The sequence below is a fragment of the Sarcophilus harrisii genome, chromosome 2 (assembly GCF_902635505.1).
Source record: "Sarcophilus harrisii chromosome 2, mSarHar1.11, whole genome shotgun sequence".
NCBI classification, from domain to species: Eukaryota; Metazoa; Chordata; class Mammalia; order Dasyuromorphia; family Dasyuridae; genus Sarcophilus; species Sarcophilus harrisii.
The window spans coordinates 554,839,333-554,851,992 of NC_045427.1; the positions used below are offsets into that span (position 1 = coordinate 554,839,333).

The 12,660-nt window shown below is 34.9% G+C and overlaps 1 long non-coding RNA gene across 1 annotated transcript; it reads left to right on the top strand.

Annotated features, from left to right (window-relative positions):
* Positions 1–493: 493 nt before the first annotated feature.
* On the top strand, positions 494–12,086 carry LOC116421878. Its single transcript, XR_004232463.1, has 3 exons — positions 494–695; positions 8,567–8,756; positions 11,329–12,086. It is a non-coding gene; the product is annotated as an uncharacterized LOC116421878 (long non-coding RNA).
* The last annotated feature ends 574 nt before the right edge of the window (positions 12,087–12,660 follow it).

Genomic DNA, 12,660 nt, shown 5'->3' on the forward strand with positions numbered 1-12,660 from the left:
TCATTTCCAAGTAAGAAAAAGGAGTTTGAATATGCTTATGGGATTACTTCTTTCTTTCTTCTAATATATTTAGTAAATGGAGAATTGTCCTTTGTTTCCAAGGATGAGCAATCCATACTTCAAATCCCCAAACTGACAGTTGGGAGGAAATTTTCCAAAGAAGTGCAGTAGCAATGCCTAACTAGAAGGAGATGTATAAAACAATATTTACTTTCCTAACCCGTTTCTAACTCATTCATTAAAAGTTAACATGAATTTTAAAAAGCTTCCTTAATAAATGTGTTCTGCTGTCCACTTTTAGATATAATTTTCCATTAAATTTGATCTAAGAAGCTTTTTCTATTAATATAATACAAGACAGAGGAGGAAAATATTTTTCCTTGGTATTTTTGAGATGAAATTTTTTTGGAACTCAATAACACAAGAAAATTATGTTTTTGTCAGTTCTCAATATGTTTCTCTCACTATTATTTTGCTTTGCTTTTAGATGATGCCTTTACAAAATTCCTTCAGAGAAAATATGACAAGAAGCAAAGTTTTTCTTTTCTCGGCAGGATTGTTCTCCACCTAAAGAGATAATGTTTATCATGTAGTCTAGAATTTGATGATATTAGGAACCATTTTGTCTACATGACATTCAAATATAAGAGAATTAAACTCTGATGGATGGTTTGGAGGCTATTGAAAAAAAAAGTGTAAGTATATAAGGAAATGTTTGGTGGTCAAACAGCATAGATTTTGTTTGAAACACATCCACCAAGATTCTAATATTCTACTACTTGCCAGCATGCATTCTCTTCCCCTCTGAGAGTAGTTTCCTCAGTATTTTCTATGAACACTTTGTTCATCCCCCCTCAATCAACCAAGAGCATTTATTGGGGTAATCATGTTCATTCTTACCTTGATGCCTTTACTTATGACTGATTTTCATCCTTTATCTATTTAAATCCTGCCTATCCTTCAAGGATCTACTTCTCTCCCTATGATAGCTTCTTCTCTGAGCAATTCAACTCATATCGATCCTTTCTTCTCTACTACTTATACAGTAAGTACCACACAGGCTATTCTTTAATACATCACCAAATGTCTATTGGGTATATCAATCTGTATTTTCTGAAAGCATCTCAAACCCAAGCAGGCCCAAATAGAACTTAGTATTTACTCTTTCATAAAGCTACTCTTCTTCCAAATTTCTCTGTTTCTATTGAAGGTATTCTCATCTTTCTAACTACCCAAGTTAATAAACTTGGAGTTACACCTTGACATGGCCTTCTCCCTACTGCCCTCCCATATCATATAAATCACAAATTACCAGGTTTTGTCAATTGCACATCCATGATCTATCCCTAATCTATCCCTTTTCTCTCCACTCCTGGCCACCATACTAGTTCAGACCCTGATCACCTCTATCCGGGGATAATACAACAATCTCTAATTAGATTTTTGGTTTCTATTTTCTCTTTTCACCAGTCCATCATTCATTAAAATGGATTAAAACAATCTTCCTAAAGCCCAAGTCTCACCATATTTTAACTCTGCTCAAGAAATTCCAATGGCTGTCACTGCTAAGATTAAAGTACACCTGCCTTAGCTTGTCATTTTCAGACATATAGTTTGCTACAATCTACTTTTCTACGCTTATTATATGTACTAGCCTTTATGTATTCTACCTTACACTCACTAGTCTATTTACCTTTGCATGGTATATTTCTTTTCTTTGGAATATTCTCCCTTCTCACCTTTGTCTCTCAGAATCTTTTGCTTTCTTCAAAGCCTAGCTCATGTGTAGCCTCCTTTGGTAAGCATTTCCTGATTCCTCCAGCTGTTACTGTTCCCTCTAACTTCAAATTGCCATGTATAGTTTTATCTGTGTGCATATTGCATATTATAATAGAATAGAAACTCCATGAGAACAAAGATTATTTCCTCCCTTCTATATCCACAGCACTTAATGCTTTAGATTGAATTAGTTTGTTTAGATATTTTCAGTCTTGTCTCTCCAAAGTAGAATACAAACTTCCCAAAGACAGGAACCCCTACTTTTTGGGCATCCCTCATTTTAAAATATTATTTATTAGATATGTAATAATACTGTTTTAAGAATGACTTTGAGTGAATGTCATTTTGACTTATAAATATCCAAATTAATGATAAAAAACAATGATAAAGGATAAGAAAACTATCTGCATATGCTATCTGTATCCAGAAAAAGAGCTGATATATAGATTTATATATTGAATAATTTTACACATATATCTAATTGTGTTTAACCATAGCTATCTCTAGGGTAAGGCCAGGGAAGGAAATTTACATGATAACTTTTTTATATATATTTATTATATTTATTTATTATTTATACAATAACTATTATATAATATATATATTTATAACATATAAGAAACATAAATATATTATTATTTACATTATAACTTTATTATATATAATATGTTTATAATAACATATAATAAATATGTTTACAATATATATTTAAAAGGAATAATATAAGTGGTATACAATAGATTTGCAGTTTAATTGCAATCATCCTTTTATTATACTGTGTTATGAAAAATATTTGTTTTGTTCTATAAATTAAAAATGAAATTAATAAGTATGTAAAAATAGGTGCTTTCTTAATATTTAACAACTACATTTTTTTAAAAATCCCACACATGAAGCTTTAAGCAAAAACAATAGTAGAGCTAGTTACTGAAAAATTAAATTTGTAACCAAAGTACAGATCATGCTACTTTCTTTAGATCCTAGTCACCAAATATTATAGCCATCTGAAAACTGTCATAAGTTGACTTATATTACAGAGTTTGATCTGTGAAACTGACAAGATATTTCAGAGAAATTAGTACAATCTGTGAAAACTCAGCCATAATTGGACTACACTTTTGCAATTTAGAGAACTGAATTCTTTCTTTATTATTTTTTAAGAGACCTGAATTCTTAAAAGGATATTGCAAACAAGGATTTTCTTGAATTAACCAAAATGACCCCATATGGTACCACTGTCGTGTCCTGCTTGATTAGACAAATCCCTGAGCATTGGGGAAGGGTAATTTTCACAAAGGAGAGAGAAGACAGGATTCAATTTACAGGGAAAAAAAATATGGTTATGTTGGTAACTTCAGAGCATACCAATCTAAGAGATGAAGGGAAAATTGGTTGTCAAAGCAAAATTTCAGGAACTGGAAATACAAAGATTAAGAGTCAAAGTTGAAAGAGTACCAGGGAGGCAACACTGGAAAGAGCTCTGGATTTTGGAGTCAGAAGACCTAGATTCAAATCTTGACTTGGCTCTCATATTTCCTTATTTTTAAAATGGAGGATTAAACTAGGAGATCTTTCAGGTTTTCTCCAGATTTTAATCCCATGATCTTGTAAAGATGATCAATTATCTGATACAACCCAATTCACTAAAGCACCTATCTTTTATTTCAATGATTATGTTCTCTAGCCCTTCCTGTGCTCATGGCTGGTATGGGACTAGTCAAAAGTCAGAAAGTTCCTCCTGGATCTGTTGTGTCCTTCAGTGGGTCATGGAATCATCTCAGCAGATAATTCCTTGAACTTTGAGGCTGTGACTTTGTGGGATGCTGTTGGTAAAAGGAATCTATAAATCTCGTGGCAAACATACCATGTACTAGGTCTTGTATCCATTCTTTGGGTCTATTTATTTACAAGTCCACTTAATACTAGAATTTACGCTCCCACTTCTGTGTGTCATGGATGTTCTGAGCAGTATATTGTTCCTTACTATTGAAAATTAGATTTTATAATTAGATTATAATTGGATTAACAACTAATGGTAGTGGACAATGACTCAAATGTTTTATTTTAGGGAACTGTTGAGGGATATGTGCCAAGAAAAGTACACTCGTGATGTCTTGGAGCTGTGAATTTGTAAAAACATTTTATTTTTTATTTTATTTAATAGCCTTTTATTTACAGGTTATATGTATGGGTAACTTTACAGCATTGACAATTGCCAAACCTCTTGTTCCAATTTTTCCCCTCTTTCCCCCATCCCTTCCCCCAGATGGCAAGATGACCAGTAGATGTTAAATATATTAAAATATAAATTAGATACACAATAAGTATACATGACCAAACCGTTATTTTGCTGTACAAAAAAGAATCAGATTCTGAAATATTTGTACAAACATTTTAATAAGCAATTTAAAATTATACTAATAAACTAGTTAAAAAGCTTTAACCCTTGACCTAGAGACTTAGAGATTTTACTAGTAGGTACATACTTCTAAGGAAATCATTGATGAAAAGGAAGGTCCCACATACCGCATAACTTGGATAGCAACACTTTTTATATAACAGAGATACCCATCTGTTGGAGAATGGTTAAACAAACTATAGTACATGAAATGTCACAGAATATTCCTGTGCTATAAGAGATCATGAATATAACAAATACAGAGAAGTATAACAAAAGTTACATGGACTAAAGAAACATGAAGTAAGGAGGGCCAAGAAAAGAATATAAACAACATATAAATGAAAAAAAACAATCATCACAAAATACTAAAAAATGAATGTCACAAAATTACAAAGAACAAGGTTGGCCTCAAGGGAGAGATGTGAGAAGACACTTCCTCCTATGCTTTGACAGATGTGGCAGATCTATGAGTATGAAACATAATTTACACTGTCAGATTTTTTTTTCTACACATTGATTGAACTTGATTATCTTTTTTTTCCCCTTCCTCTTTTTAAAAAAAATTCTGTGATACATAGAATGGTTCTTTCAGAAAGAGGAGAGGGAATATGAGAGAGGAATAGTTTTGCTATGTAAAAAAAATAAAAACTTATTTTAAAAAAGACAATTAATAGTGATGAACAGTGACTCAAGTGTTTTATTTCAGGGAAAAGCTAAGCCTATTGTAAAAATTAGTCATAACATATGAAGTAAAGTTGGTAACCCCAGCTAGATCAACCACCTGAATGATAGGGAAGGATGTTCTAGGTTTTACATCAACTTATAGTAAGGTCTGCTGGTGCAAAGGCTTCAGGAGGATTCAACAACATTTAACAAAGAAATATTAAGAGCTTATCTTGTGGTAGAGCTAATACCTAATATTCAAGGGCTCTACCATATTAGGCCCCTAATTATATGCTGCTTCGACAATTTCTAGGCTATGCTACAAGTCAACCTAAGTGAGCTACAATTCTCCCAGATAATCATTGACTATAGGAAGTGCAATGAGTGGGTGAATGTCAGAAATAATTGTGGGTAGAAATCATCCTTTTCACAGAAGGGTCTGTTCTATGTGAATGGACAGATAGAGATTTTTTAAACTTCACAGTGCATAATCAGGTAGCCTACTTATCCTGATAACAGGAAACATGGCCCTGAAGATACTGTTCCAGGTCTCAGTTCATGCATTATGTAACTTCATTTGACTAATGGTAATAAGCTGTGGAAAGGCGAATGAATATATATTTACCTGAAAGGCTATAAAACTGGAAGTCCATATCAGAGGTGATATGGCGTCTAAAATTTCTCTTTGGAAATGGAAGATAATTAATCAAAGTGGAGTGTCCAAGACAGGAAAGGAACTAGGCTGTCTCTCAGGGAATCTGCCACCAACAAAATGATGTCATAGACCCTGGACACAGATAAGTCTTTGAAAAATATCTAACAATTTTTCCCTTTTTGTGTTTTTTTCTTTTTTGCACAGCATGACAAATATGGAAATGTTTAGATTATATCAGATTGCTTGATGTCTTGGGGGAATGCTGGGAGTGAGGAAAAGGAGAAAAATTTGGACACAAGGTTTTGCAAAGATGAATGTTGCATTTATTTGGAAAAACAAAAAAATTATTAAAACAGGAAAAAATAAATCTAGCATTACTGGTTCTTGGACCTGGAGAAATTTTCTGAAATTTCAGTTCAATCACCATGGCAGGAATATATTGTGTTTTCAGTCAATCAATAAAAATTTATTAAAATCTTACTCTATGCCAAGCTATGTGCTGAACAGTGGGGATACAATGAAAATTTAAAAAATATATATAATCTCTGCCTTCAGGGAGCTCACATTTTGGTGAAAACAGAATGTAAATAACTAGTTATATATAAATATATTCAGAGTATTTTGAATGAACTGCAATCTAAAGGAAAAAGTCATTAGCAACTGGAAGGATCAAGAAAAATCTCCTAAAGAAGTAATATTCTCTTGTTTCTGTTTTCCTGACTTCTTTCTAGACCTAAATAAGTCTAAATCTAAGTCTAGAAAGAAGCTAGGGAAACTAAGAATCAAGAGAACAGCACTCAAGTTATAGGGAAGAGACAGTGCAAAGGTACAGACAACAGATGAAATATATAGTTTGAGAAACATTTGAAAGGACTCTGTATCTGGATTATAGAATGCTTAAAGAATAATAAAGTATAAAAAGTCTGGAAATACAGGAAGGGACCAGGTTATAAAGAGCTTTAAATGTCAAAAAGGAGACTTTTTTTTTTTTTTTTTTTTTTTTTTTTTACCATAGAGGCAATAAAGAACTACTGGCATTTATTGAATAGGGGAGTAAGATGATGTGACCAGAGTTGTACTTTAGAAAGATCACCTTGGGCTGAAAGTGATAGCATATACCTATAGTGTCTACTGTTAAAATGCATGAGTTCAGGCAATAGGCTAAAGTGTTGGGTATCTGCATTAAGTGGTGCACCAATATAAGGAGTAGAGAGTCACTAGGTTGCCTAAGAAATGGGTGAAACGACCCCTTTGGGAGAAAACCCAGTTTTAGAAGCAGTTAAAGCTTCAATGCTGATCAGGTAACTTCTTAAACAAAATAACTTTGGACCTAGTCTGGGACATGGGAGAGGAGACAGGAGAGAAAGGAGTAGGGAAAAAGGAGAGCAGCATTACTTTGACAGCTGAGTAGTATGTAGTATGCAGTATATACATCAGAGTGGGGAAAGGCTTGAGGTGAGATGGCCAATTGCAATGGTCTAGATAAGAGGTAATAGGAACCTGAATCAGGATGGTGGCTGTATGAATGAAGAGAAAGGGATTTATGTGAGAAATATTATATATGAAATCAGAAAAAAAAAAGATTTAACTATGGATTTTTGAGTGGGGGTCAATGAGAATGAGGAGTTAAGTACTGTTGTAGTTGGTTCTTTATTCTCAAAGAGGAGCAATGACCTCAGAAAGGTGATGTCTTGACTTGCAAATCCATTGGATTTAAGTGAGGCAAAGCTGTGCAAAGTCATCCTCATTCTCTCCTCCAGTGGCAAGTCCACTGGCAAGTGGCAAGACATAGGTTAGGACGATTAACAATGGCTCCCCAAGGTCAGATGAGAGAATGGTGTTATCTTGAACAATAATAGAAAAGTTTGAAATAAAGATAATGAGTTTTTCTCATCTCTACCTCTGCATTTTCCTGCATTTCTTCAAAACTCAGTTAAAATCCCAATTTCTGCCAGAGGCTTTTCCCATTCCTTTATTCCACTCCTAACAACCTCATCCATTTAAAATGCACAGAAGAGAAGAGAAGCAAATTTAGAAGGCTGCATAGATAAGAAAGAATTTTTAAAGTAACATGTGCATGTGGTATATACTTTTTAAAAGGCAATAAATGAAATAGAGATATGTAGTTCATATGGCAGCCACTTTTTATTTTAGGTGCAAAGAATTTCTTTAACTTTTAAATACCCAGAAGAAAACACAAGGAAATTTGGAGGGGGATATAGACAACAAGCAAAATAGTTTTGAAACTATTGAATTTATTTTATTATCTAATTTTGAAAGGAAAGGAAAGGAAAGGAATATTTGTGGCTTCATATGCATTCTTTCCCCTGTGTTTTGTATATGGAGATGCTCATGTTCACTGGTGTTTTTCAAGTTCAGGAAAACAAAAAAAAAATTTTTTTTACAATTATATTTTTAAAAATCAAGTCCTATGGCATGTTACAGAATTGTTTAGGCCAAGAAAAAATATTGACTGTTGAATCTTACCAAGAGAGATAAACAAATGTAAGGGAAACTGATCCTTCAGACGTGAGAATCATGCTTCCTGAGGTAATGGCTGATGAAGGCAATTTGCTGTTCTGAGCATAGGATTTTTGAGTCTGTTGTTGGTAAGTTATATCTAATAGATTCTGGTTGAGATTTAAGACTATATGGATATAATGATCATAAAGTTTATGGACTATATAAGAACTTGTTGAGTGATAAGTTAAAGTTATAGCTTTAACTATAAATAGCATCTTCTCCCAGAACCAAGGTATGGAAGAGGAGAAAATGACCTATGAGACAGCAACATTGAACATGTGCCTACACCCAACTCTGATTCTGGATTGCCAAAATAAAGGTTAAGGTGAACTGGTTTTTTAGTCAAAAGCTTGCTCCAATTGTGAAAAGCCTGGAAATGCTTTAGCAAATTGGTAGGAGGCACCATTGAGTAAGTGTTGAGCATACCCTAGAAAGCCATGGACTCACTACAGGGTTTTCATGAAGAGGGTATTTATTTGCTGTAGTGTAGACTCCCCCTTATATGATTCTATATGGACTGCACATTAACAACTTATGTATTTCAGGAACTCTCCTTCTTTGCTAATTTGTATTATTCTCATTTGGCAAATAACTGTTGCTGGCATGGACAGCTTAGACCAATTTAATGTATTGGACAGGATCCCAGGATTAAATGAGGATATAATCAAGATAAAGCACCACCTTGTGAACCAGTAGGTCTTAAAACAGAATTCATGAACCTCTGGAAAACTACAGGTATATCGCAAAACCCAAACAATATAACATTCAAACAGGCCTTACTAAAAAATTTTAATCCATCCTTCATTTATTGCTCCTTTGTTTCTAGACCAGATGGCATAGCTGAATATTACTACTGTAGCCAATTGATCCATAAGTATCAAGTGAGGGATATTTATTCTGGATGGTGATGGCAATCAAGACTCTATTTTCATGCCAAATCTACAATGTCCAACTTTTTATTTAATAACTTGGGTACACATCAGAAGGAGTACAGGGCCAGCTGAACCATTTCTTCTGATATACTCTGGCCTTCAATGAGTAGATTCCTTCCTCTAGAACTGGGGTACATGAATTTCAACAAATAAAGATGGCTAGGATAGTCTTTTCAAGCAGTAGGAATATGGCACAGGGCTGAGATTGAAAGAGCATGAAAGAGAATAAGAATGGCTTCTCATCAAGATGATAGGGAAAAAAAGAAAGCAAGCAAAAACAGAACGGTCTAAACATACGTATCTGAGAAAAAAGAGAAAACAAACTGAACAGACTAAATAATAATTAGAAAACAGAAATTCTAGTAAATATCTTCTTCCATCCCGTGTCCCTAAAGTGGACATCTAGAAGCATACGGGCTTGAAGAACGGAGATCCCAGCAGAGGAGCTAGGGTGGGGCAAACCAGGCAGTAAGAAGCCCTCCAGCTTTTGCAGCTTTACTATGTGCCAGCCAGGAAGCCCTGGGGTAGCTTAACTAGCCTACTCCTTTAACAGACTTGAAAGCCAGAGAATCTCAGAGCAGTCAAGTGCACCCCTAACATCAGAATGCTCCAGGGAGAAGGCCTCATGCTGCTTAAGCATCCTGAGAACCAGCAAAGCTAGTGAGAAGGCAACAATCAGTCCACTCATCCTGAAAGTTTGCAGCCCCAGAACTGATCCATGTTTGACAGCTTTTAAGAGCTCAGGATACAGATGAGCCTGGTACCAGGCAGCTTTTTGCTTATACCAGTCAGCAGAGGAAGGGAGGGCCAGAGCCAGGGTTTCAGAAAATACAGACTGAATCTGAACAGGGGCCCATCATTCTATCCAAGTGAGTAGAAGTCTCAACATGGCCCTTGGGGGAAAATCCCAATTCAGGAAAGAAGTCTTGAAATATGCATAAGCAAAAGACACTAATGATTAAGAAATGTTATATATTAAGAGGCTTCTCACAGATCTAGAGGAAGAAGATAGCACAGTTACTATGAGCATACTCTCAGGTAAACATTTGGCTTGCCCACAATAATTCATGAAGAGATGAAAAATAATTTTAAAAGGATATTATATAAATGAAATGAGAACTTAAGAGGAAAAGAATTAGGAAAACATCTAAACAGTTTCATATAGAAGGTATAAAATTTTAACCAAGTGACATTCTCTTTGAAAACCAATATGGACTAAATGGTAATAAATGACTCAATAAGATAGCAGGACATATTAAACAAAATCTAAAGGCTGAGAAAATTGAAGAAAATATAAGGTATCTCCTCCTATGAACAAATAACTGACCTAGAAAACATGTCAAGGAGAGAAAAGCTAAGAATCAATGGACCAATGTAAAATTAGCACCAAAAATATTCTGGATACTATATTTTAAAAAAATAAAATCTGTCCAAATATATTAATTATAATCAGAGAACAAAATACAAAAAGAAAGAATTCACCAGTTTCCTTACTGAAAGGAACTTCAAAATGAAAACTACCAGAATTGTCAGAGCCATAATCTAGAGAGTTTAGCTGAAAGAAAAATAGTGTAAGCAGCCGGGGAGGGGGGGGGGGGGGGGGGAGGGGGGGGGGGGGGAAGAATTCAAGTATCAAGGAACCACAGTAGAGATCACACAACACTTGGAAGCTATGACTTTATAGGACTGAAGAGTAAAAATGATATCCCAAAAGGCAAACTATGAAGCCTTATAACACCCAAAACCCCAGCAAAACTTTGAGTATAATCCTTTATGGAAAAATTGATAATTAATCAAACAGAATCTTCCAAATATTCTTGACACAAAAAATCAGAGCAAATAAGAGAGGATGAGGTGGAGAAGGGGGAAGTAAGGGGGAAAGAGAGAGAGGGAGGGAGTGGAGGAGAGGGGAGGAAAGGAGAAAGGAGGGAAGGGAGAGAGGAGAGAAAAAGAGAGGAGAAAGGAGAGGAGAGAGGCGAGGAGAGCAGAGCAAAGGAGAGGAGAGGGAGAGAGAGAGATGGAGAGAGGGAGATGAAGAGATGGAGAAGGGGAGACAGGTTAAGACAGAGAGATAGAGAGAGAGAGAGAGAGAGAGAGAGAGAGAGAGAGAGAGAGAGAGAGAGAGAAAAGAGAAGAGAGAGAGAGAGGCAGGTAGAGACAGAGTGGAGAAAGAGAGAGAAATAAAAATTCTAAATGCAACCACAAGAGAAAGCTAGAAAGAAATGGAGCAGTTTGAAAGGACCATATGATAATGATATATTTACATTATAACGGGGAGAATTAAAAAATGTCACCTCATGACCGATGTCCTCAAAAATCATTGTTGGAGTTAAAGACAGAGAGCTTATAGTTTTTTTTTTCTCTTTTGATGTTAGGTGAAGGAAAAAAAGGAAGGAGGAAAAATATATTAGAGAAGAAAGGTGAAGAAATGAGCAGAATTTACTGTTTCACACAGTGATAAGGAAGTGATAAGGAGACGTGTACATTGATCACGTGAACCTCACTTTCATCTGAACTGAATAAAAGCTGTTGACATACACAGAGCTTGATTTTAAAAAATTGAACTGAACAGGGAAGCAGGTAAGAATATGAAGAGGGCAGAGAGAGTGAAAAAAAAAAAAAGGGCAAAGAAATGGAGCAGAATTTATTGTGCTTTAGATGAACTCCAAAGATATAAACAGGGAAATTACATTATGCCTAAAGATACTGTAGACAATGAATTAATACCAATACTATCTACACACACACACACACACATACACACACACACACATACATGTGTTCATTGGTCTGTAGCAGGAAAATGACAATAAAACTATAAAATGTGGGGGTCTCAGACTATGTCTTTCAGACTCAGACAAATATAAAATAAAAAGAAACAAAATTAAGAGCCTGCATAGAATCTTAGACAAGTTGCATATAATAGAATTCTGGCAATTATTAATCATGAGCTGGGGCACAGAAAATTCACAAATATGGAAAAAGGAAATATTAAGGAATCCTCTATTAACCAATTAATTATCCAATAAATTAAGCAATCCTCTATTAATCAAAATTTAGTACATATCATATTTGATAAAGAAACTCTGAAGAGTTATCAAACTGTGCATACCCTTTGACCCAGCAGTGCTACTACTGGGCTTATACCCCAAAGAGATACTAAAGAAGGGAAAGGGACCTGTATGTGCCAAAATGTTTGTGGCAGCCCTGTTTGTAGTGACTAGAAACTGGAAAATGAATGGATGTCCATCAATTGGAGAATGGTCGGGTAAACTGTGTTATATGAATGTTAAGGAATATTATTGTTCTGTAAGAAATGACCAGCAGGATGAATACAGAGAGGCTTGGAGAGACTTACATGAACTGATGCTAAGTGAAATGAGCAGAACCAAGAGATCATTATATATGTCAACAACGATACTGTATGAAGATGTACTCTGATGGAAGTGGATTTCTTTGACAAAGAGACCTAATTCAGTTTCAATTGATCAATGATGGACAGAAACAGCTACACCCAAAGAAAAAACACTGGGAAATGAATGTAAACTGTTTGAATTTTTGTTTTTCTTCCCGGGTTATTTTTACCTTCTGAATCCAGTTCTGCCTGTGCAACAAGAAAACTGTTTGGTTCTGCACACATATATTGTATCTAGGATATACTATGACATATTCAACATATATAGGACTGCTTGCCATCTAGGAGAAGT